The sequence below is a fragment of the Podarcis bocagei genome (genome assembly GCF_964188305.1).
Source record: "Podarcis bocagei genome assembly, chromosome: 11".
Classification (NCBI taxonomy): Eukaryota; Metazoa; Chordata; class Lepidosauria; order Squamata; family Lacertidae; genus Podarcis; species Podarcis bocagei.
Genome location: NC_138136.1, coordinates 29,875,434 through 29,899,361, shown reverse-complemented (window position 1 = coordinate 29,899,361; position 23,928 = coordinate 29,875,434). Strand labels below are relative to the sequence as shown.

At 40.6% G+C, this 23,928-nt stretch overlaps 1 long non-coding RNA gene across 2 annotated transcripts in view; it reads left to right on the top strand.

The window, feature by feature from the left end:
* Positions 1-23,928, top strand: part of LOC308596996 — a 493,319-nt gene that overhangs the window by 58,932 nt on the left and 410,459 nt on the right. For both annotated transcript variants that reach the window (XR_014012772.1, XR_014012774.1), the window contains exon 3: positions 13,151-13,305. This is a non-coding gene — a long non-coding RNA (uncharacterized lncRNA). The remainder of the gene's footprint in view (positions 1-13,150; positions 13,306-23,928) is intronic.

Below are 23,928 nucleotides of genomic sequence, written 5' to 3'. Positions count from 1 at the left end.
CTCTGGTCCATGGGGTCATGAAGAGTCGGACACGACTAAACAACAACAACCTTTGGTTATGTAGACCTGCTTACCCCCATTGTGATGCCTGCTCATAGGTTCGGTGGTGGAGAGGACCAGCTTGACTGTACAAGAAAGCTAAGGAGTTGGTTTGATTTTCAGTCACAGAAGCTTGCAATCTAAAAGTTGCATCCCAGCACCCTCTTCATATCTGCCAGTGACTTTCAGTTCATGCACTGCTGTATGCTAGAGGAACCAAATGCCCAGGTTTGTTCATTCACTATCTTCGCATTCTCTGATGAAGTCTTTGTTGCTTTCTTTTTCCTGTTGCTTTGCCTCATTCAAAAGATGAGACTTGGGGGGGGGGGATTTCTTTTCTACTTAGGGCTTGACAACTTTACAGTTTGACCTGATAAGCTTCACTTACCACTGTTTTATTGTTTATTTAATTAACTTATAGCATGCACTTCTTCCAAAAAATCCTGGATGGCAGTGATAGGAATTTCCCACCTCTAATGGTAAAAATAGTATGGAAGTTGTAAAACATACATATTTAAAAGTAAGATATGTATGTACAATTGTGTGAAGCTTATTGTAAGTGATTCTATTTAACTGGGAATTGAATGCAGAGGAGAATAGCTCAGACTGTCCTAGGAGTATGAATTTCTGGAAGGAAAGAAAGGAAAGCATGTTAAAATGTGCTTGCAGTCTTGGCCATCAGAAACTGGGCTATAGTACACTTAAGTATGAGTGGAGATAACTTCTTGCATGTGGTTTCACTAAAATAGCCTACAGATGAATTATCAGAACAGTTTATTTGCTGTTTGAGTTTGTACATGATGTGCTTCAACTCAACCATTTTCTATGCAGTATTTAACAGGAAGCCTTCTGGAATAATTTTCTGTGGCTTTTCAACTCTGCAACTTCCTTCCCCAAGTTCCCTGTCACATTATTAAGTGGCATTTTATGCAGAGGAAACATCAACACAACTTATTACTTGGCTGTAGTGAATTAATATATTCATGTTTATTAATTTAGAATCTTGTTTGCTATAAGCAGCATTATCACTTAGCTACAGTGATTTTCCACCTCATTTGGTATCATACTAAATTTAGCTGCATTAGTATCCCTGGTAGCTTGTCAACAAATCCTTTGAAATGTTATGTTATCTTTTGGAAGTGTAGCAAAAGTCAAAATGAGATAGATGTCAAAGGTTTTGCTTGTCTTGTGGTCATCTTGCTTTTTGTAGGCCAATCCCAAAGTCCTCTGTATTTGCACACTGTAACTGACAAAGCTCCAGAAGTCCCTCAGCGCTGCTGTTTGCAGTCTTGCTTATGTGGTATGAAATTGATTATTACTCCTATCCCTCTGGCTCCAACTTTGAAACTGCATGAATAGCATTGGATTTCATGTTCATTTTCCTGTTTCAGAGAGGGCCTCTCAGACGCCAGATGCTTCCCGATAACAACCGAATCAGTGATACATCTCTTAAGCTATAGTTGTGTTACTAGCCCTTTCAGGACTTATTTCATCTAACACCCATGCAACGTATAGCCTTTTGGAGGGGGATAAATAAACCCAAAGTCTCCAGTTTACAGCGATGCTTTGTAGCTGTTGAAATATATGCATTGTCCATTAGAAGAAAGAAGAACCAGCACGGACTGACGTTACTGTGTTTTTCCTTTCCTGAGACTATGGGCTGTATCAAATACTGCAGCTCCACTGGTGCCAGAGACGTCCATGCGCAGCAGAACTTCCTCTTCCTCTCCTGTCCCCACCATCCCCCTGTGCACCTCCAGACTCAGCTCTGGAGTGTTGGGGGAGTCCTCTGGGGGCAGATCTTGCGAGTGCATGGAGCGAACAGAAGTCCTGCTTTGCTGGTGGAACCCAGCTGATGCAGCACTGAATACAATCTCATGGCTTATCAGGTTTCCCCCTGTTGAATTTTTAAATCCAGAATAAAACAATTGAGCCTGCCTAGGGCTGCAGTCCTTACACACTGGGGCAAGTCTTTGAGAGGAGTTACTTATGAGTAAGTATGCATAGGATTCCACTGAGAGCTAAATGAAGGACTGGCATTTGTGTTAGCAAGAAAGAGGTGAATCCTGGATTTCTTCACCTGTCTAGGACAGCTGCTTTGAAATAAGAGGCAGGGAACAGATGCATACAGACATATTGAAAATCCATGTATGAAGGAACCAAAGAATACCTCAAAGAATCCATGGCGGGAGGGGAGGGGAATGACTGCTCCTCTGTCCTCCTTTTCTCTACCCTTTTCTGTGCTTGTCCCTTCTCTTCAAGAAGTGCCAGGCAATCATTTCTGACCTACTATCACCCCATAGTGACTACATGCTCTTGGTATGGAAAACATTGCTTGTGGTCATACATGGTTTTAGGATTTTCTTTCTAGTCCAGAGGGCTAGAAATGTTGCAAATAAAAACTGCCCAGAGAAAGTTGTTAGTCAGTTAAAGTGACACTGAGGCTAGGTATTTGTAAACAGGATTGGTAGAAGGGAAGGATGTTATCTTACTATTGGGCTGCATGAGAGAAAGAAATGACAAGAAAATGCTCGCAGGAGAAATATATGCCATGCTAAATGCTGGAATAAAATGAAGTGTTGAATTCTGGAGAGTCTCTGTAACATATGGGGAACACAGACTCCTACGTATGTAGCTGAGACTTTTAAGAAAAAGAATAGATGATATTTTCCCTAGTAATCCAGAGTTATTGTTGTTTGCAGACAGAGTCTATGGAAATTGAGTTGTGTAGGAGGCAGCAATAGATTATGAAATATCTATCAAAAGATTCAGCATGTGGGTGATGGTTTCTCTTTGATTGATGTTGCTTGCTCAGGGGGTAGAATCTCCCAAGATGGATGGATGTAATTATTCATGCACAGGCATGCACTTTGCTGCATGCATGCTAGCAAATCAGGTAATTATAAGTAGGCAGGATTAGAGAAGCGCTTTGCTAGGTTAGTGTGTGCAATGTCCAGTGTAGAACTACTTACCCATTTAATATTTTAGCATTTGTAGTCAAGCTTATAAAATGTGGTCCTCAGAGCCAGGTGATCCAAGTAGTACTGCCACTCAACTCCCAGTTTGTTTCTTTATTAAAAATAATAATAATTAAAGAAGCACTTTCTTATCCCATGACCCTGCTTGATCTTTCAGATGATCTGGAGAGGTCCTGTTGAGTGAACCACCCAGCTTAGTAGCTGGGATCTCAATATAAGGCCCTCTTGATTGCAACAGTCAGGATACAGTCCAATACTTGAGGTATGCCAGCTAAGGGGCTTAGGATTTGACATCTGTCCCATTATATTGACAGAATGCCAGATATCTCGTTGGCTATGACAGATATGCTGGTGGAAAGCCCTCATTATTCCAGTGGAACACTCAGAAAGCTGGTGGAGACACAACAGCAGGAAGGGTGCAAGAGGGTGCTCTTCTTTCTTCCAACCACAAACAAAGCCTGCTACTGCTTCAAATGGTAGCTTGGCAGCAGCCTCCAGGTGTGTTCCTCCAGGAACAGAATGCCCCTGACAAGGATGCAACACCTGAAGCTGCAGCAAGACTTTTTTTCTATTAAAAGGTGGTGGGAGGACACACACAACCTTTAGCTGCCATGCAAAAGTCAACAATTCTTAACACCCCTACCCCCAAAATAAATATTAATACAGTCTTCAAGGGACTAACACATTTGGTCAGGGCCAGCTACTTTGGACCACCACTAATTACAGCTCATTTGGTTTAACAAGCACCTTGATTTTTTTCCCAAAAGTCTGACTCGGGCAAACTTTACCCATATCCTGGTGATTTCTAAAAGTTCTGCTGCATACCAAGTTGGTGAACTGTAAGACCTCTGCCATCCAAGACATTATCCTTGATGAGCATGCTGACCTGTTGTACATTACAAGAGATCTGACTGGACAAGCTGAGAGGAGGTTGTGCCCACCAGGATTTCAAATCCCCAAGCAGACTGACTTGGAGTTTGAGTTGCAGTAATCTTTTGTGAATCCATTGCCCTGTCCAGTTGGTCATGTTTAGCAGTTTCCAAGTGCACCTCTTGAAACAAATTCGGGATTCTCTTGCTGTATTGCTCACCCTACTGCCAACTGTTTCTATTCTTGAGCTGGCAGACGTGGTTTCAGCTTTGATGTTGGGACTCACCTGGGCTACTTGTTGGGATGGTTTCAATGTTTGTGCCAAGACCCTCTCATATGGGGCAGATCAAGAGTGCATGGTTTTCATGATTGCCATTGTCCTGTTGCAACTGGTGCATGACCCCACCTCAGTTGTGAAGCACACTCTTAGACTTCACAGGTGATGATTTGGGGTTGGAGGAGTTGAGAATAACTGATGGATATAATCTGACTCATAGTTTTGATTCTTACTACTTTGCTGCTGTACTTGTAACTGAATTTTATTTTCACTATATTTTGAGATATTCCTTAAATGTATTCTGTTGGAAGCCACTGTGTCACATTTGTGGCACATAAATAATGCTGTAAATAAAGTTGCAACATAAATGTGCATTGAAATTAGAGAAGTTTAGTACTTTCTTTGTAGTTTAATTGGTTTTACTTGGTGAGTAAGAGTGATTCAGCCAAAACTGAGTTCACATAGGTTCAGCTGGTATCACTGGGAGAGAATCAATTGACTGTTCGATTTTTTTTTTACCTTAACTGGATAATGCCACAATCTTGTAACACAGTTATCTGCTCAAGTCTACACTGCACCTAGTTTTATACCTCTTTCCAGCACGTCTGTCATTATTTCCGATGAGTAAGAAATGAATTCACACTTGTAGAAGAAGTCCTATCAGTACCACTAGTTCACTAGCCTCTCACCTCCGAGGTTCAATTTCAAGAAGAGGTTACAATTAAAAATAACTTGGATCGCATGCAGTCCTCCATCTGTGTGCACCATGATAACGACTGTCGTGTGTGTCACAATTGTCAGTGTCTCCTTAGTGCAGTTATAGGAAAGGAATAACAGGGGTTCTTTCACAGGTCAGAGAAAAGGTATATTACCTGAGCTTTGGAGCAAATCTTCCACTCTGATTTGTTTCAGGTCAGAGCTGTTAAGATCTTTCACATTTATGAGTTCTTACATTCACTTGCCCACTGAAAAGGAGGTGCGGCTGGGAACTCATTGACTCCAGGTGCAAGAGTGTTCCCTTTGCCTGTGTGGAACTTTCACTAGCTTTTAGTTATTATGGCTTGCAGTAGTTTCCTCTCCACTCCCCTAAAAAGCAAAATGAGGACTGAGCATGTGAGCGTTCCAGCTGACAGCAGCAGCAAGCATGGAAGCATTGCACTCTTTTTGTATCTCCCTATAGGTCTCTTAATTTAACGTGTTCATAAGAGTTGTGATTATGGAGATTATAAACAGCAGGTTCCTTGAAAGTATGTACCACTTATTTTAATAGGACTTGCTCACAAGTATATAAAGGATTAAAGATGTTCCGTGCAATCCTATACATGCTTACTTGCCCAGGCAGGTGCATTATATGACCCATGAGAGCAGCAAAATAACCAGACTGTACAATGGTGATGGAATAAAATCAGGTCAATTTTTTATTGACAGCAGCAGGAAGGGCAAGGGTTGGCATAGCATTGGGTCCCAGGACCAGTTCTTCATTCCACAAGCCCCATGTTGATGGAATGGACCCACTGGGTTTGGATCGCTCCATACCTGTACTACATGAGTCGGCCAGTGTTGAACCTTGCCGTGGTGCAAGCCAAGCAAGCAAGGTCTCACTGGGGGACTAGGATGCAGATTCTAACTAGGTAGATACCGAACCCATGCTTTGGTTTGCCATGGGCAATCCCCCACTCAGGCCCTTTATGGGGGCCCCCCATACTATGGTGATCCTGACCAATGCCATTTCCACCCTCTTACAAACATGTTCTTCCGCCTAACAAAGGAAAGCCATAATTTCACTGAGGGAAAGGTGAAAAAAGACTCCAGCCAAGTGCCAGTCAGGTTGAGAGGGGGAAAAAACACATTTCTGGCCCTGTCAACCAATGACCCAAAATTGCTCAGTGAAGGCTCTAACCCAAAGGTGGGTGGTTGGGAAGCTCTCAAAGCAAAATGGCTGTGAGATCCAGGGGAAGGAGCCTTATATAGGCTTTCCCCTCCCCTCTTCTGCAAGGGCTCATGGGACAGTTTTTCCCATGAGCCCATCACACAGAGAAGATACTGGGCAAAACCTTGCCCAGTATTTTGCTGCAATCTGCGGGCCACAGCGCCGCAGGACAAAGGCGTCCCATGTTTATTGGGCACAGAAACGAGGCTTAGAAGGACTTCCAATTAAGTTCAATCCGATTTATTCCTAAATAAATGTGGACAGGATTGCAGTTATTTTTTTTCATGGTTATGTTGAACAGCTGCAGGCAACAGCAGTATGTAACACTAAGGGAAATGGGTTATTTGTTAATGCATCTTAGTTCACTATAACTTGGATTCTGCCATTTGTGAAAATATAAGCAACATATCCAATTTAATATGCAAATCACCAGCAATCCTCCAATTTGTGTTATAATCACAATGTGGCTCTCAGAACAACATTCTCAAACCACAATCAATTGAAAACTTGGCATTATTTAATTGACTGATGAATAGATTGGATTAAATGTTAAGGTAAACTATGCATTATTTTAGAGCACCGAAGATCATATTCGACCAGGGTCATAGTGGAAGTGGCAGGACTCTTACCCCTTCCCCTGAATGTTGCATGAACCTATGATCCAGGTCAACCTCACAGAGCTGCTGTTAAAATCAGAGAACTGCAGAGTTGGAAGGGAGCACAAGGGTCATCTAGTCCAACCCCCTGCAGTGCAGGAATCTTTTGCCCAACGTGGGGCTTGAACCCACAACCCTGAGTCTCCTGTTTTATCAACTGAGCTATTCCAGAGTGGGTGGTGGTGGGGATATGATCTTAAAAACTGAAGCCCACAAGTTTGCTTCTTTGTGACTAATGGTATCGTGTGTGTGTGTGTGTGTGTGTGAGAGAGAGAGAGAGAGAGAGAGAGAGAGAGAGAGAGAGAGAGAGAGAGAGGTTATGGTGTGTGGGCCAAAGGGGTTAGGCCTCCTCCCTTGTGCTGGCCACAGTCCAAGTCTCTCATATAGATGATTTCATAAATGGGAAATTATGTTCGGGCCTCCAAAGAAGGAGCTCCAACATAAAATAGCAATCTAATTTGGCCCTTAGTAGATCTTGGTTTTTTTCTGAGACAGTTAACAAGTCATAGAGTTGGGCTCAAACCCTTCTGTGAACTTAAATAGGTGTTACTCATATAGGTGTGTATATTTATGAACTGCCAGGTCTTTTAATAAGGAAAAGGAATTTTGGGACACATAGTTTTGGTGGAAAAAGCAAGGGGAGGGGGGAGAAATGTTCAGCATTTCCCCTACATGTTGTTTCCCCATTCCAAATTGCCCTCCTGCATATGCTGTTCCCCCTGTTGCATTGCAGACATGTGTTCAAACATGAATCTCGAATCCTCCTGTGAACATTCAGCTGGGAGAAAGCTTTGAAATGGAGAACTAGTGATACTTCCCCCTTGCTTCTGCTAAAAAAGCTGCAGTATCCCAAAACTGCTTGAAATATGCAGATAGGTAAAGGACCCCTGGATGGTTAAGTCCATTCGAAGGCGACTATGGGGTTGTGGCGCTCATCTTGCTTTCAGGCCGAGGGAGCCGGCATTTGTCCACAGACAGCTTTCTGGGTCATGTGGCCAGCATGACTAAACCACTTCTGGCACAACGGAACACCATGAGAGAAGCCAGAGCACACGGGAACGCCGTTTACCTTCCCGCCGCAGCGGTACCTATTTAACTACTTGCACTGGCATACTTTCGATCTTCTAGGTTGGCAGAAGCTGGGACAGAGCAGCAGGAGCTCACCCTGTCGCAGGGATTCAAATCACTGACCCTCTGATTGGCAAGCCCAAAAGGCTCAGTGGTTTGGACCACTTATGCAAAGCCCTGAACTGACCGGTTTTTTCTTGTTGCCTGTTGACTTTGGGTGACATATATGCTATGCATGTATATCTGCAGATACAGTACCTGCTTGAGGTAGCTGCCTAGAGAAGATTTCCAAGGCCTTGAAACACTGCAGTCAGTCCAAGTTACTGAGACTTTAGTACTTCCAGGTCAAATGGACTAATGGTCTCAATAGAAAACCTTGCCTCAAATCATGAGATCTAGTTCACTGTTTATGATTTTCTACTCTGCTATTTAAAATGCTTTAATACTCTCTTAAAAACAAAAACAAAAAAAAAACTTCTACCTTTAGTTAAGGCTCTGTGCCAATTGTACAGAGCTACATTTCTATAAAGGTCTTGTGGGTGCTAGATGGATAAGCAGATTGGCAGGTGCAGTATTATACAGAGCCCCATTAAAGTAGGTGGTTATATTATTAGTATTAGTACTTTCTGAAATTGCATGCCTTTTAAAAATAAAATGGATTATACTATTACTTGTCCTCTTTTAGCAGATGTATTTAATGTTTTAGTTATGAAATATTTGATGGGGGAAAACTCACCAGGGAGATTCTTGGCACTTGAAATTAAGTTCACTTGCAAGGTGGAGAAAGAATTTTAATAATTGCAGCAAAGGTAATTTGATACATTCCTAGCAATAAGTATGCCTGTGACACCATGCTCACTGCCACAAATCAGACTAAGGACTCTATTCATGAATGAGTCATGTCCCGCTTATCCTCCATTTTTATGTGGTGTAAATTTAATGGAAAGATCAGGTAGTGTGTCTTTTCTGTACTAGAACATAGCTCTCTTGACTTCTGTTTATAACAATAACATTAAAAGCGTGTCTCAGTTAAAGAGATCATTTGTACAAATTCAGTGTTGGTTGTAGTAGTAGTAGTAATAGTTGTTGTTAAAAAACACTTTTATATTTATTTACAGCAAGCTCTCCTAGGTAAGAAAGTTAGTTTATAAACTGGGATTTGCACATAATCTATAACCATGAAGGTGTCCTGACATCTGCATATAAAAACTCTTTCACTATCCCCTGCTTTGTTCTGTTCCTTCAGAACTTAATAAGAGCTTACAAATCCTCCCAAAGGCCTATCTAGGTTATCCCCCTATATCCCACAGCTGCCAACCAGATGCCTGTGGGAAACCAACAAGCAATAGCCCTCTCCTGCGGTTGTTTTCCAGCTACGGGTATTGAGAGACTTTCAGCCTCTGATCCTGAGGTGGCATATAGCCATCATAATTGGTAGCTGTTGATAGCTTTACCCTCCATGAATTTGTGTAATCTCTTCTAAAAGCCATCTAAGTTGGTATCTATCACTGCATCTCCTGGTAGGAAAAGTCAACAATTTAACTATGTCTGCCCTGAATCTTCCAGCATTTAGTCTCTTTGGATGACCTTCGGGTTCTAGCATTGAGGAAGAAAAACATAACACTATCTACTTTCTCCACATCATGCTTCCCCCACCCCCATTCACCAAACACAACATTTCTTTTCATACAGTACTTTCTCCAGATAATTTTGGGTGCCTTTTTCTGCATTTTTCCCCAGCTCTACAGTAAGGTGTTTTGTTTGTTTGTTTGTTGTTGTTTTTAGATGCAGGAAGCAGAACTATCCACAGGATTACAAGTGTGATTGCACCATAGGTTTGCATGAAGACATTACAATATTGACAGTTTCATTTTCAGTCCCTTTTCTAACTCTTCTCTAGCATGGAATTTTCTAACATTTTCATAGCTGTCTCACACAAGCCCCGTGAGATTTCCACCAGAACACCACAGTTTCTTTCCTGATTAGGCACTGCCAGTTCAGACACCATCCATGTAATACTTTAGGATTCAAAAGTGGTGCGATGTATTAACTATTTGTAACCCACTGTGGAAATCATTATTCTGAAGATGTAGGCTCTAACGTATTTGTGAGTTTTTGGATATTTGGGATTGTGGCTGTTGTATAACAAAATTATGTGGATGCCAGGAACTAAATTGTTACGTACCCTCCAATATTTTTCCAAGGAAAATAGGGATGTCCTATTCTATGTTAATAACAACAACAACAATAATAATTTTATTATTTATAACCCGCACATCTGACTGGGTTGCCCCAGCCACTCTGGGCTGTTTCCAACATGCATAAAAACATAATAAAACATCAAACATTAAAAAACTTCCCTAAACAGGGCTGCCTTCAGGTGTCTTCTAAAGGTTGTATAATTACTTATCTCCTTGGCTCTGGTGTCACATAACTCCATACCCTCCAACATTTCCCTGATGAAAATAGGGACATCCTAAGGAAAAAAAGGGACATTCCAGAATCAAATCAGAAACTGGGGTGGCTTCTGTAAATCCGGGACTGTCCCTGGAAAATAGGGACGCTTGGAGGGTCTGCTGTCCAGAGATCCATATGTGCTCAGATGAGCACATGAGCCTTCTGTCATTCAGTACTGTATATTATATAGGCCCTCTTCTGCATGAAAATCTTTCTCCTCAATGGAATTGAATGGAAAACCAGGGTGGACAACATAGCATCTATCACAGAAACCATTTTGTTACTCTGTCAGCATACTTTGTCACTATGGCTTGTTCAGTCACTGGAGACACTCTTTTGCTCCGGTATTATAACTTTTATTTTATTTATTTGAGGCATTTATAGGCTGCCTTTCATAATATCTATCCCAGGGTGGTTAAAGAGCAATCATTTACACACGCTGAAGAGCCAACAGGTACACACTGAGTTCTTGTTTTTGTTTTGCTGGCTCTCTGCAACAAATCACTAAGCCCTCCTGAGCTGAGAAAGTAGTTGGCAGATGAGATGGGGGTGGTGCTGTAAGTGAACAAAAAATAAAATCCCAACAGCATATGTAGATCTGGTGAGTGTGTCGTTTTGGCAAACCCTGCTTGTGAGTATTTCAAGACAGCTTGACAGACTATAGGGGATTAGTTCACGCATACCTTTGAGTCTGCATACCGAAAGCCTTTTAGTAGAGAATTTTTATTATAGCTGTAAACCCTTGGAAAAGTTGCCAATTAGCTGAAAAGCATTATCTGGCTTTGTCCATCTTCTTTTCCTTCAGTTTACAGAAATATAGTAATAAGATAATATATATGTTGTACTCTTTACTGCAAGATACCCACAGAGGTGCCTGGTACTAAATTGTGCTGAAAAGTTGCTGAATAGTTATCTGGGTGTTCACAATGCCTCTTTATGTGCATTGATTAATTTTATATTCTTTGCTCCATAAATCAGGGTAATAAGGAGCATTTCCAAATGTGCCACTGAAAGTACCTTTTGCATTACCTTTGTTCTATTTAGAACCTTGTTTGTATTATATACTGCAGAACAAGCTGATATACAGTTGCAGGTCTAGGGATGTGCAAGTCTCTCTTAGCACTCTTAACATGGTCAGATTATTACTGTGTTCTCTGATTCGACTTGATGTGTTCAAGGATCTTTTCTGATCTGAAAGGTCAGCTGCTTTTAGATGTGCACCAGCAGAATACTAATACTGTCCTTATTCAAATTACCTGGTACAGTACTTATTAAATTGATGGCCTTGTGCTCTAATTTAATACTGCCGTTGTTCAGAGACGGGTCGCAGCTGCACTCTGTGCTGAATTAGGTGGATCTGAGGCAAAGTTCAAGCAGAAACCATGGTTTTGGGCTGCATTTTCCCACTAAATTAGCAGTCAGATGCAGTGTATAATTAATTAGCACAAACCAGGGAAAGCTTGTCATTTAATAAGCCTTTTTTATTTCCACATTACACAAACAGTGGGAATTGATCCATTAAGTGCCTGGCTATTAATGCTGTTTAATGTATGTCTGGTTGCTAAATTGAGATGTCTAGTTACATACATACATTCAGTTTTCAAGAGCTCCTCACAGATTGCTCAGCGATTGCTGAGATTTTAAGTCATGTTCTACAAATCAATACCGTCTTATGAACATAGTTGGCTCAGAGATCTAAAATGTTAGGCGTTGCTTGGTTTGAAAACATTATGTCTGAAAGATGGTCCTGATACACTGTTTTTGTCTTTTTTTAAAAAAAAAAATCTGTTTACTATTATTGAATATAGTGTTCATTAATTATTAAACTTTGAGAACCATTGAAGTCATGAGAAGAGCACAGAGAATTATCCGTGTTTATGTTACAGAAGAGGTGAGGCAGGTGAACAGCTTAGAAATTGCCCATAATTCTAAAATGATCCTAAAATGATTACCTCCATTGGCTGCAATCCAGAAGGGAACACGAGCACCACCTGCACATTTTCGGAGTGTTATACTCTCACCATCTGCCCTTAGAATATTCCAAAGATTCTTTTAAAGTGTCACTGCATTTCAAAAGCAGTTTGGCGGGGGTGAGGGGGCAGTCAGCATGAGAGGGATGTTCTGTGCAGAAGTAGTTTGGCCTCTTTGCTTCTTTCCTAAGCTGATGAATGTTAATTTTAGCTTTATGTTGAAACATATCCTCCAATTTCTCCCCCTGCAAAAGAGGCTTCTGTTTTTCTCCCACATTCTCAGGGTGCTTTGGATTTTGATGGGTTCAGGGTTGAGCTTTCTTTAACACTGTGAGGTGAGAGCTGCAGGTATAGGGTGGTATATAAATTAAATAAAATTGTGTGTTTTTCTTTCCATGAAACATTTATTGTGCACTTTGCACCCAACCATGGCTGAAAACCCTCATGGGTGGAGTTCATAGAAATCATAAAACTGAAGAGCTGGAAGGGACCACAAGGGTCATAGAGCCCAACCCCCAGCAAAAGAATCTTTAGCCCAATGTGGGGCTTGAACCCCCAACTCTGAGATTAAGTGTCTCATGCGCTACCAACTGATGACGTGTTCACCTGGACTTTAATTGAAGCAACATGATAAGTTAGGGGAGGATGGTTACTATATACACCAGATTGGTGGTGGTAGCAGGGTACGGTACAAGTACACATTACTTGTCTAGAGAGCTATATTGCAAAATTTGGAGAAGCTCAAATATTAAAGATAGCTGAATTTTGGAGTAGGTTTGCCTTCAAATGTGAACTGAGATGAACTGATTTTTTCCTCCATCGATAATAGATGGGCACACTGATTTTGTTTTTAAGGAAAATTCTTCCTTTTGTGTCCCCCCTTTTAATTCTGCACTGATTTCTAGGTGCACAGTATACAGCCTCTCTGCAATTCCATACTAACATGAAAGGTCACCTGAGACAGGATGCTCCGGAACCCAGGAAGGCGGTAGAAGTAGGCCACTGGAGATATGACTGGTAGAATGAAAGACTCAGAGGTCTTGGCCATCTTGAAAGCAAGGTAAGCACAACAGAAACCCTATACCACCATGAAAATTTCATCAACATTTTCTCTCTGCTTTGCTAATTTTTAATACAATTTCTTTTCTCATCAGTTGATGGAGAATGGTTAAGAAAGCACATAATATTTTTTTTTTTTTACACAGCTCTCATATATTTATTCATTGTTGCCATAAATACTGCCATGCTACATCAGGCCAGTGCTTTTTTCTTTAAAATTTTTTTAGGGGTACTCTCATTTTCACTCAAGAAAATACCATTTTGTAGTTCAAATCAGGAAAAATAAATACAGTAAATGGACAAAAGTGCAAAGAACATGCATTACCTCATGATGATGAAAAATAGTAATTTTCCTACTCATAGTGAAATACTGCCCCTCAAATTTTCATCAGTAAAGCACCACACTTCCACATTCCACACTGCTTCACACATTAAATGCTTGCTTCCGTCTGAGACTCAGGAAATGAAGCTGCCATTGGAGGTGGTAACAACAAAACTGACCAATCACTGTGCTAGATTCCAACTCCTACTTCACACATTAAATGCTCGCTTCCGTCTGAGACTCAGGAAACACCATGACAGGAAATGAAGTTGCCATCAGGGATAGCAACGGAACTGACGATTCACCGTGCTAGAGAAGAAACTATTTTATTATTTTTTAATTAGTTTCTTCTCCCGTTAGATTCACAAAATGTTTAGGGGTATGCGTACCCCTGCGTCCCTCCAGGAAAAAAGCACTGCATGAGGCTGATAATCACCTCCAATAACCTCAGGTAAGGGGTGTTTCCTTAGGCAAAGCATGATGGTGTGTATTTGTATTTGCCATCTTTGGCTGAGACTCAGTACTTGGTAATCAGAACATTTGGTCATCATGGCTAATTATTACTAATAGGATTCATTTTATTTGGGTCTTTTTAGAGGAATGCAAAAACCTAACCCAACAGCCTGTAACATATTAGCATTCTTATTAACCTGAGATTCAAATACCCCACTCAGCCATGAATCACACTAGGTGACTTGGGACCTGTTGCCCACTCTCAACCACTGCGGCGTTTGCCCTCCTATGTGTGTGACATCATACTGGGTTCATAGGGAAAGGGCTAACTAATTGTAAAATGACTAACCAATGGGAACCCAGGGGGCAGAGTTAACTGTGTATAAGGTTTATGCACAGAGGGGTTTTTTAGGAAGTTAGAGTTGTTGAGAAGACAGTCTGGAGTTAGAAGAGAGAGATAAGAAAAGTCTGTGGGTTGGGCTAGTCTGGTGGGAGAATTTGTTAAGAGGAGTCAGTCAAACAGTTGAGATAATCAGTCAGAAGGTATTAGGAAGGTATAGGCTGGTAAAGAAACTAAATTTAAGATACTGACAGGAATATTATCTGAGAAACCATAAACTTCTTAATGTTTGTAAAATAAACTTGCTTTTTTGGTTCACTTTTAATGACTGACTGGACTCAGTGTTTTCCCAGAGAGTAACTGGTTGGTGGCAGCAGGGAAGCGAGCACAGTGGTGGCACAGGGATCAATAGACAGGTTTTTTTAATAAAAAAATAATTTTTATTAAGTACAAATTAGAAAACATACATATTCACAACAAAAGAAAAAACAAAAGAAAAAGAAAATACATCTAACCAAGGAAAAAGAATTAGAGAAAATTTTGTCTCTTTTCATATTTACAGTTATTTGTACCTCTATAAAATGCTATTCACAATAAAGCAGTGAAATGAAAGATAAGATATCAGGAAAAAAGAACAAAGAAAGAATAAAAAAGTAAAAGAAAAAGATCATAAGTGAAAACTTTCAAAAGTAGATAAGTTCTCACAATACATAGCCGTTTCCCATCTATATTTATATTCAATTGTATAATTTCATCTTGTACTTATCTACCTTAAATAAATTGTTGTGGTTTTTTTTATTAAAAAAAGAAGACTTCCACCGTTTACCTCACACATTTTTAATAATCCGTTCATCAGAAACTCTTCTTCATATTTTCCCTTTGGATTACCTTAATGTCTCACTTTGTATTTTTTATATTATGCACAAGATTATTCTAAACACAACCAGATTTTTGTGGTTGAGCCCTGGTTTTGTAAATAATCATTTAAGCACTCCCATTGCTTCATAACCATAGTTTTGGATTTTCTCCTTATTATATCCGTCAATTTTGCTAATTCCAGGTACTCACAAAGTTTCCCCAACCATTCTCTTTTTGTTGGGATGCTTTTCTTTCCAATAGCTAGCAATCAAAATTCTTGCCACTGTTGTCGCGTATAGAAATAAGTTAGTTTTATCTTTTGAGATATCTTTATCTAGAATTCCTAATAGATATCCCTCTGCCATTTGTGTGTGTGATATCCTTATCAATTTTTTTTATTTCATCATGGATCATGTCCCAAAAGGTTTTAATCTTTGGGCAGGTCCACCACATGTGGTATAACGTACCTTTTGTTCTGTTACATTTCCAACATTTCCAATAGATCAATAGACAGTTAAATGTCCGGGGACCCTGTGTGATCGCCACAACCACCTTGAGCTCCTTGTTGGAAAAAAGATGAGATACAAATGCAATAATTAAAGAATAGAAATAAATTCAGTAGACGTCCATTTGGTGGTGCATTTCCTGCCTCGGTCACAAGGGACATTTGAAGGACTCTAAAGCCAGAATGGACAAGAAATGCAGCAGATTTTTTGCAGAGGAATGGGATCTTGCATTGGTTCCTCTAGGGTGGGGATTTGAATGCCAGGGACTAAAAGTTTGGAATTTCATATTCCACTTCCAACTATGCCATCATAAGTACAAGTAAAGTTATGGAAAGCAAAAATAATAATAAAATAACTTCTTGGGTTGTGCTGAATTGTTAATTTGTTTGAACACAAATAGTAATTGCACACTGATGTGCAGAATGATAACTTGATTTTTGACAAATGGTGATACATTTATGTAATAGTTGTTTAAAAGTTATTTAGGCAAACTTTCTTTGAAAAATGTGTTGCAGAGTGGCACATGTTCAGAAATATCTCACAAAAGGCAAACAATTTAAAAATATTCTATAATCCTTTCACTGCTATTAAGAGTTGTCAGAAGATTTAGCATCAAGTAGTCTGACTGAATTGACCTTAAAGTTGATGTGAGCAGTACTGAGGAAGATTATGAAGTGATTTTGGGGGCATGTCTTCTGTAAACACCTTTTGTTCTTCTGTCAATACAAGGTTCAAAGAGCATCTGATGCTACGATAGCAGGGAACGTCATCATCCTTAGGTTGAAGCCAAGGTTTATGGAAAGCTGCGTTGGGATGAGTGACAGGTTAAGAAGAAAGACCTTAAGTCCTTTTCCCACAACCTCGTTAGTGTAAAAGCAGAAAGGATTTTTTCTTTCTTTGACTCTCTTAGATTAGTGATGCTGCTCTGCAACTCTCGTGGCTCCTCAAAAAACACAATGAGGACTTTGGTTTAGTTTCAGGGTCCCTGATTTGGATGGTTTAGAAAGTTAAAGAACTGTGGCATAGAGAACTTGTATAAGATAGTGGCACTTACATGGAACATTTGGTACCATTGTGGGTATATAAACTTGATGGCCATTGGCAAGCATCTGCAAAGTAAACTAGAGCTGGAGTACAAAAGAGTATAAAGTAGGAATTAAACATATTGTTGCAAAATAACACAGCACAGTTCTATGTATGTTTACTTGGAATTAAGTCCCACTGGGTTCAGTGAGGTTTACTTCCAGCGAAGTGTGCATAGCAAACATTGGATCCTTAAACAATTTTGGATTATTAGCTTGCAGTTCTACTAACTGCAAAAGTATCAAAGTAAATACTATCAATGTACAAGCATATGCAGAGTGATAAGTATGTGTACAGACTCATTCCCCCCACCACCACACACATATAAAGCTTCTTTGCTGGGCATTTTACAACTCACCAGTCATCTTTTGTATCAGAAAATTAGAAATATACATGAAATCAGTCCAATCAGAGCAAATCCTGAATCTTCTATTAATATTTTCTGGCCACTTTTCATCATTTTGGAGCACACTTTTAAATAATCTGTATAAGATATGGCAATAGGAGCAGTAGATCAATGACTGTGCCTTATATCAGGCATTGATTGGAAACACGGCTCTATTTGTGCACATATTCAGGTTGGATTTGCACAGCCAATTCCTTTCCCACATAAGGTGACTTTTGTGGTCTTTTGCTGCAGGAAGATCTACCTAGAGCCTGGTAGAATATAAAATGTGTTGCATCTATTCCTATGATCTCACATGAATCACATGAATGGTGATGATTACAAAAAAGAAAGAAAGAAAAATAGGAAAGCTTCAACTGTAGGTAAACAAAGTGACGAAGCTTGTAAGAATAAGACCATAGTACTGAAAAGCCCTTGGTGGAGTAAAAATAATTTTTCATATTTCGGTAGTAGCATTTGTATACAAATTAGGAGGAGGCAGAAGAGCAGGAAGAGGATCGTGGCAAGGGGTGTGGCCAGGACTGGGACAAGCAGGGGATGGGGAAGGAAGTACTCACAGGGTGACAGCTAGGGGAAGGGGGTCAATGCACAGGAACCAGAGCAGCAGGACCCATCACCAGACCCAGAGGGGCCCCTGTCTCCATGAACACAGTGGGTTCTGGGGCGTAGGGAACAGAGGGAGGGACACTCTAGGAGGCTGAGGCAGACAAGGGCCCACAGCCCAGCTCCCTAGCTGGCCAGGTGGAGCTCGCTAACTCTGGGAGGAGGGGTGTGATTCCTCAGCTGGAGAAGGCTTGGAACAGGTGAGGGTCACCTGCCTCATCAAGCTCAGATGCTGCAATCAGCATACAAAACACAGAAGGGAAGCAGAGCTAAGGGGCTGTGTCAGCTCAACTGCCTATGTTGGTGGGTGTTGACTTTGGTGTTTCTCGACCTCTACGGGACTGTGCTTTGGGTTTGACTCTGGACTGTGTCCTGACTGCTGGACTTCAGACTTGGCTACTTGGGTTGACCCTGTATTGTGTTTCCTGACCTTTGCACTTCGCTTGTGTGGCTTGAACTTTGGACTTTGGACATACTGACTTACTGCCAGATAGGCCAGGGATTCAGTACCAATGGTTGAGGTAAGAAATTTTAGGGGTCTGGATTCTGAAGGAGGTACAGTTCTTGATTTCTGTTTGCTTGGGTGCTCTCTTATCCCTTCAGCTGACAAATGAAAAAACAATGTGAGTGGATAACATAAGGTACATAGTTCTTGTACATTCTCAGAGGATGGGTTTTGTGTGAGTGTGTGCGTATATAATCATCGTTACATTGCCCATACCTTGCTTTTCTAAGTCTCAAAAGCAGCATGACCTTAATGTACACTTGTACAGTTAGGTGCATAAAGCAAGTGCCCTTTGGTGGTAGTTATTCTGGGTCTCTCTGTGGGTTCAGTAAGGATGTCTGTCTTGTTTAGCACAATAGCATTAACGGTGTTGTTCTTCTAGGTCAATGCTACTCAACCTTTACCAGCTGGAAAGCCACTTCAAATTGAATTTTTAAGAAGATATGAGATGCACATGTGCACACTTCAGCAGTTTCCACTGGTAGTCTTTAAGTGTATAAAATCCATTGCATACCGCAGTGAAAATTTAAAAATAAGTGGAAAGATGTGCAGGGAAAAATTGTTCCTAACATAGTTAGAAACTTTAAAGCTTACGTGAAAAGGTTAGGAAATGTTTTTAGAGAAGATCCTAAAGTGGAAGTGGGAAAGTAGAGAATAGTGATAAGCGGAGGAAAGAATAGTTGGTGGGAATGTACCCTAAATACTGCATTATTGGCCTTCTTGAGGAAAATTGAAACATCTTTAGCCAAAGGTGGAAATACATGTCAGCAAAGAAGCAAACTGAAGTGGTTATGAGTGACTTGGAGGAGGAAGAGCAGCCTGTAGAGCAGGGGTGGCTAGCTAGTGGACAGGATCCATTTTGCCAGTCCATAGGCAAGAGCCTTCCAGCCCTGCTGCTTTCTCATCTGATCTGATTGGTAGATAAGGCACTCTGGCTGATCTTTTGATCTCAGGGGATAAAATCCTTCTGACTGCTCTTTAGAAGTCCTCTCTAAAGAGCAGTTGGAAGGATATTTTATCTCCCGTCTTAGCAATATGCACACCACAGTGCTGAGATCTGAGATAAGCGCTCTGCCTGCCGTTTAAGAGTAAAGGGCACCATTTTCCGTATCACCTCACCTGGAGTGGAAATGTTGACTTTGTTTGCACAGTGCTCAAATTGGGAGCGCCGGAAATGCTGGGGGTTTCTTTTGTGTGTGAGAGTGTATGTATGATGGCACATGTGTGAGAAAGAGCATGTTTGACTGCATTCATGTCTGCATGTGAAAGGGACAGATACACCGCGTGTCTGGTGAGTTTGTATACTGTATATATGGCAAAGGTGCATGTGTGTGAATGTATGTGTTTGCGTGGCCAGACGCGCCAGCTTGCGTGGGCAATTGGGGAGAGGGCAATGCCCCACCTCCTTCCCTAAGCTGGGCAGAAGCTTCCCAGACTTTAGGAAGGAGGTGCCAGGCCTCTGACAGGATGCTGGAGCTCTGCTGTCGCCTTCTCAAAGCTGTGTGGACTTTGGGAAGGTGGAAGGGCACTTTGACCCCATTGGAACATTGCGCCTCCCTCCTTAATAAAAAGAGAAATGTCATGCCTTGCAGAAAAGGATGTTGAGAGGGGATATTATAGTTTATTGGGTAAATACATTTTGTTCTTATCTAAGAACACTGAATCTGCTTAACACCTCTTCTCCCTTTATCCTATACAGTGGTACCTCGGGTTAAGAACTTAATTCATTCTGGAGGTCCATTCTTAACCTGAAACTGTTCTTAACCTGAAGCACCACTTTAGCTAATGGGGCCTCCCGCTGCCGCCGTGCTGCTGCTGCTCGATTTCTGTTCTCATCCTGAAGCAAAGTTCATAACCTGAGGTACTATTTCTGGGTTAGCGGAGTCTTTAACCTGAAGCGTCTGTAACCTGAAGCGTCTGTAACCCAAGGTACCACTGTATGTTAAAGTAGAATGAAAATGTATACAGTGGTACCTTAGTTCTCAAACTTAATCTGTTCTGGAACTCTGTTCCAAAACCAAGGCACACTTTCCCACAGAAAGTAATGCAAAACTGATTAATCCGTTCCAGACTTTTAAAAACAGCCCCTAAAACAGCAATTTAACATGAATTTTACTATCCAATGATGCCATTGATCCAAAAAATGAAAGCAATAATGTGCTGTACTATAAAATAAATAAGACAGTATCGTAGATGATAAAAATTAAAATTAAATATTTTTCATACCTGCACTGATCATAGTCATTGTTTGAATGGAGGGCTTTTATCCATTTCCGCAGTCACACAATCAATCAGTAGCTGAACTGGGTTCTACACAGTCACAAAAACAAATTAACTGAAAAAGCCTCAACAACAAAAACACAAAATAAATAGCGAAAACAAAAGCGCCAAACTTAATCCATTCTGGGAGTCTTACTTCCGAAATGTTTGAAAACCAAGGTGCAGCTTCTAATGGGTGCAGGCACCCCAGAAACAATAGTCAACAACTGCATCAGATGTTCGTCTTCCGAAAAACGTTAAAAAACCGGAACGCTTATGTCAGGGAACTGCCATCGGAAGGGCAGGAGGTGGAAGGGCTCACAGAGGTTGGGAGAGACTCAGCAGCTGAAGAGGGAACCAGCAGGGGGAGAGGAAGAGCTCCGAGGGAAAGTGAGCAGGAGGGATGGCTCAGAGACACCTCCAGCGAAAACAGTGGGGAGGTTTCAGGACCTCCTATAGGGACACCTACTCCTCGCCGGAAACTGTCACGCCGAGAGTCCAGAAGACGCGTTTCCGTTAAGGAGCTTTTATGTTGGAAGAGATTCCGTAAGCAACCACTGTCGGAATCTGCCAGCGACTGACGGAACCATGCTTAAGGGGCTCCGTCACAGTCAGAGGTTTGCGGACTTAACCAAACTCTGAGGGACTAGGATTTTACGCACAAGCAGCTCATCATCCCATCACAGCTTACTTCTGGGTTTTCGGCGTTTGGGAACCAAGGTGTTTGAGTACCAAGGCACCACTGTATTAGTATGAAATAATAAGAGAGCCAGTGTGGTGTACAAAGTTGGATTTGGACTATAGGGAGGTAATATCCCAGATCATTGGGTGGGGGGTGAAGTTTATTGGTTTCTTCAGCATATCTCACAAGTTTGTTGCGTGCCTTAATTAGAGAAATAACACGTGTTTAGAGGAACTCCTCAGGGAAAGGGTGGATACAGCTTTAACTTAAAAAAAAAATTCCAATGTGAGAAGCCAATTAATGTTAATACACAATGGCAACTTGATCGAACGTCCTTGCATCATCTATATTCTATTACTGGTTACATGGTCTCCTTAGTGTATTTCACATCTCTCCATTCTTCTGTGTCCTTTTTGAAATGCTCCTACACAGAAAAGCATCTACATTTATTTTAGAATAGTTTGTCATTTTTATGTAATCGTAACTCAAGCTGCAATTTGGAAAATTTGTCTTATTTCCACTACTGAAAAATCATATTTTCTCAGTTACAGCATGTCAGAAGTATAATTCATGTTAATTCAAAATACCTTAAGATATTTCTAAGTATTCTTCATTGTAGCAAACTGAATATTCCTTGAAAGGATTTTTGCACATTCAAAAGAGAAGAAGGGGGGAAAGGAGTAATTAACTGCTCTAAATACGCTCCCTCTTATAATAATAGGATGTCTTCAGTCAGATTTGCAGAATTTATTTTATTTCACTAATTGATTGGTATATTCATCATTCAAGGATATATTAGGTAGAGCTGGATTCTAAATGACTTTCCTCTGATAAGCCTTCCAATTAATTCTTCTCACACTGTTTTCCCAGTGACATTTGAACTTCTTTCATTATATAAAGCACATCTTGAATAAGACATTGCTGAATAATAATCAGGGATGCTAACATGTTAAGAATTAGACCCTGACAAAGTCAAATGTATTCTGATTTAGACAATGAGCTCAACTAATGTCATTTTCACTGTATCATACTGAAAGAGAATATATTCTTTCCCTCACTGCACATGTGTTGTTAATTTACAAATGTTTCAAGAAAAATATCTGGAGCATATTATAAATAGGGAGGAGGGATAGACTCTTTTTTAATACTTAAGGCATACCATTTTGAGTTTTCCTTACATTTTTTTTATTCCATGTTGTCAGGTGTTTGTTGTCTCCTTTTTGAAAAGGGATGTCTTCATTTGGGCAAGCAGCCATCAAATAAGTTATTCTTTAAAACCCGTGTTAAATCATGTGCTAGGTTACATTTGCTTGCCAATTTGCATTTTCCCGAATACAGTCAGCAGATTTCCCTCACATAGACAGAGAGCACGGATAATATCGGATTTAACTGGCTGGCTAATACAAGAAGCAGCTCATTTTAAATGGTCCCTACATCTTTATAGGAAGTTAGAAATGAAGACATTACTTCAAAATGTAGGTAATTATTGCCTCCTCTTTTATCAGTTCTATTTTCTGAGGTATTATCATAAGATAGCACTTTAGTATTAAGTAGGGCCTTAGAGTGGCAATAAATCAGTCCAACTGAGTCATCATTGTCCGAGGCATCTGAACTACTGAAATGTTGTGGATCCTACAGAGAGTGTGAAATCACTTGACCCTTGGCATTAACCTTTGCTGAATGAATAGACACTGCTTTCCACATCATGGAACAAAAGCAGAATAGTATTGATTAAACACCACATTCACTTGATATTAAATACTGGCTGAACTCACTCCTTGCTTTTCAGTTCCAGAGGGAGAAACCCAGAGAGTTGCTGAGTCTCAGGAGATTGCATGTTTGTAATTCAGAGCAGTATTTTTCCTACAAAAGTCCCCCCCCCGCCCTTGGATCAATAGCTGGCAGCCATGATCAGCCATGAGTATGTATTGTCAATTCTGACCTGTGTACTTTATCACTCAAGGTGAGAGGTCATGACGCTGTGACTAATAAGGTGGCCCTACCAGGCATGAATTGTTTCCTGATCTTAATTCAACATATATCTTTTTTTTTAAAAAACCCTCCATTCTTTTCTAAAACTGTTAGTTGTTTTCTTTGAACAGCTGATTAAGCTGCTCTGTGACAACACTTATTTACTAAACCCCTCTGAGAGTTCTGCTAAATGGTTTTGCTCTTGGTGAGGATTGAAGTTCCCCAAGAACCTAGAACTAACAAGTTGAAGGCTTGAGACTTCTTTCTTTGGGACACCTTTGGATGAAAATGTTTGCTTGATTTGTTTTGAACAGAGGTAAGAAGACGACTAAATAGAAATGAATGGAAAGGATGAATATGTGAAGCTACAATATATTAAGGTGAGAACTGAGAAGCAGCAATCCTAAAAGCAACAACACTGGGCCTTGTTCAGCTCTCAGCCAGACAGGAAAAATTAAATTCAAAGCAAATGGAGGGTACAATCCTGTGAAACTTAGTTCCTTTCAGAGCATAGGGACTTCTGCCTTTAACTATACACTTTAATTCCATTACTTTCAGAGGGACTTATGCTGACCTTTACTGGACTGCTCCTAGACTGTGCTCCTAAGAGCTGATATTTTATGCAAAATGGCATGT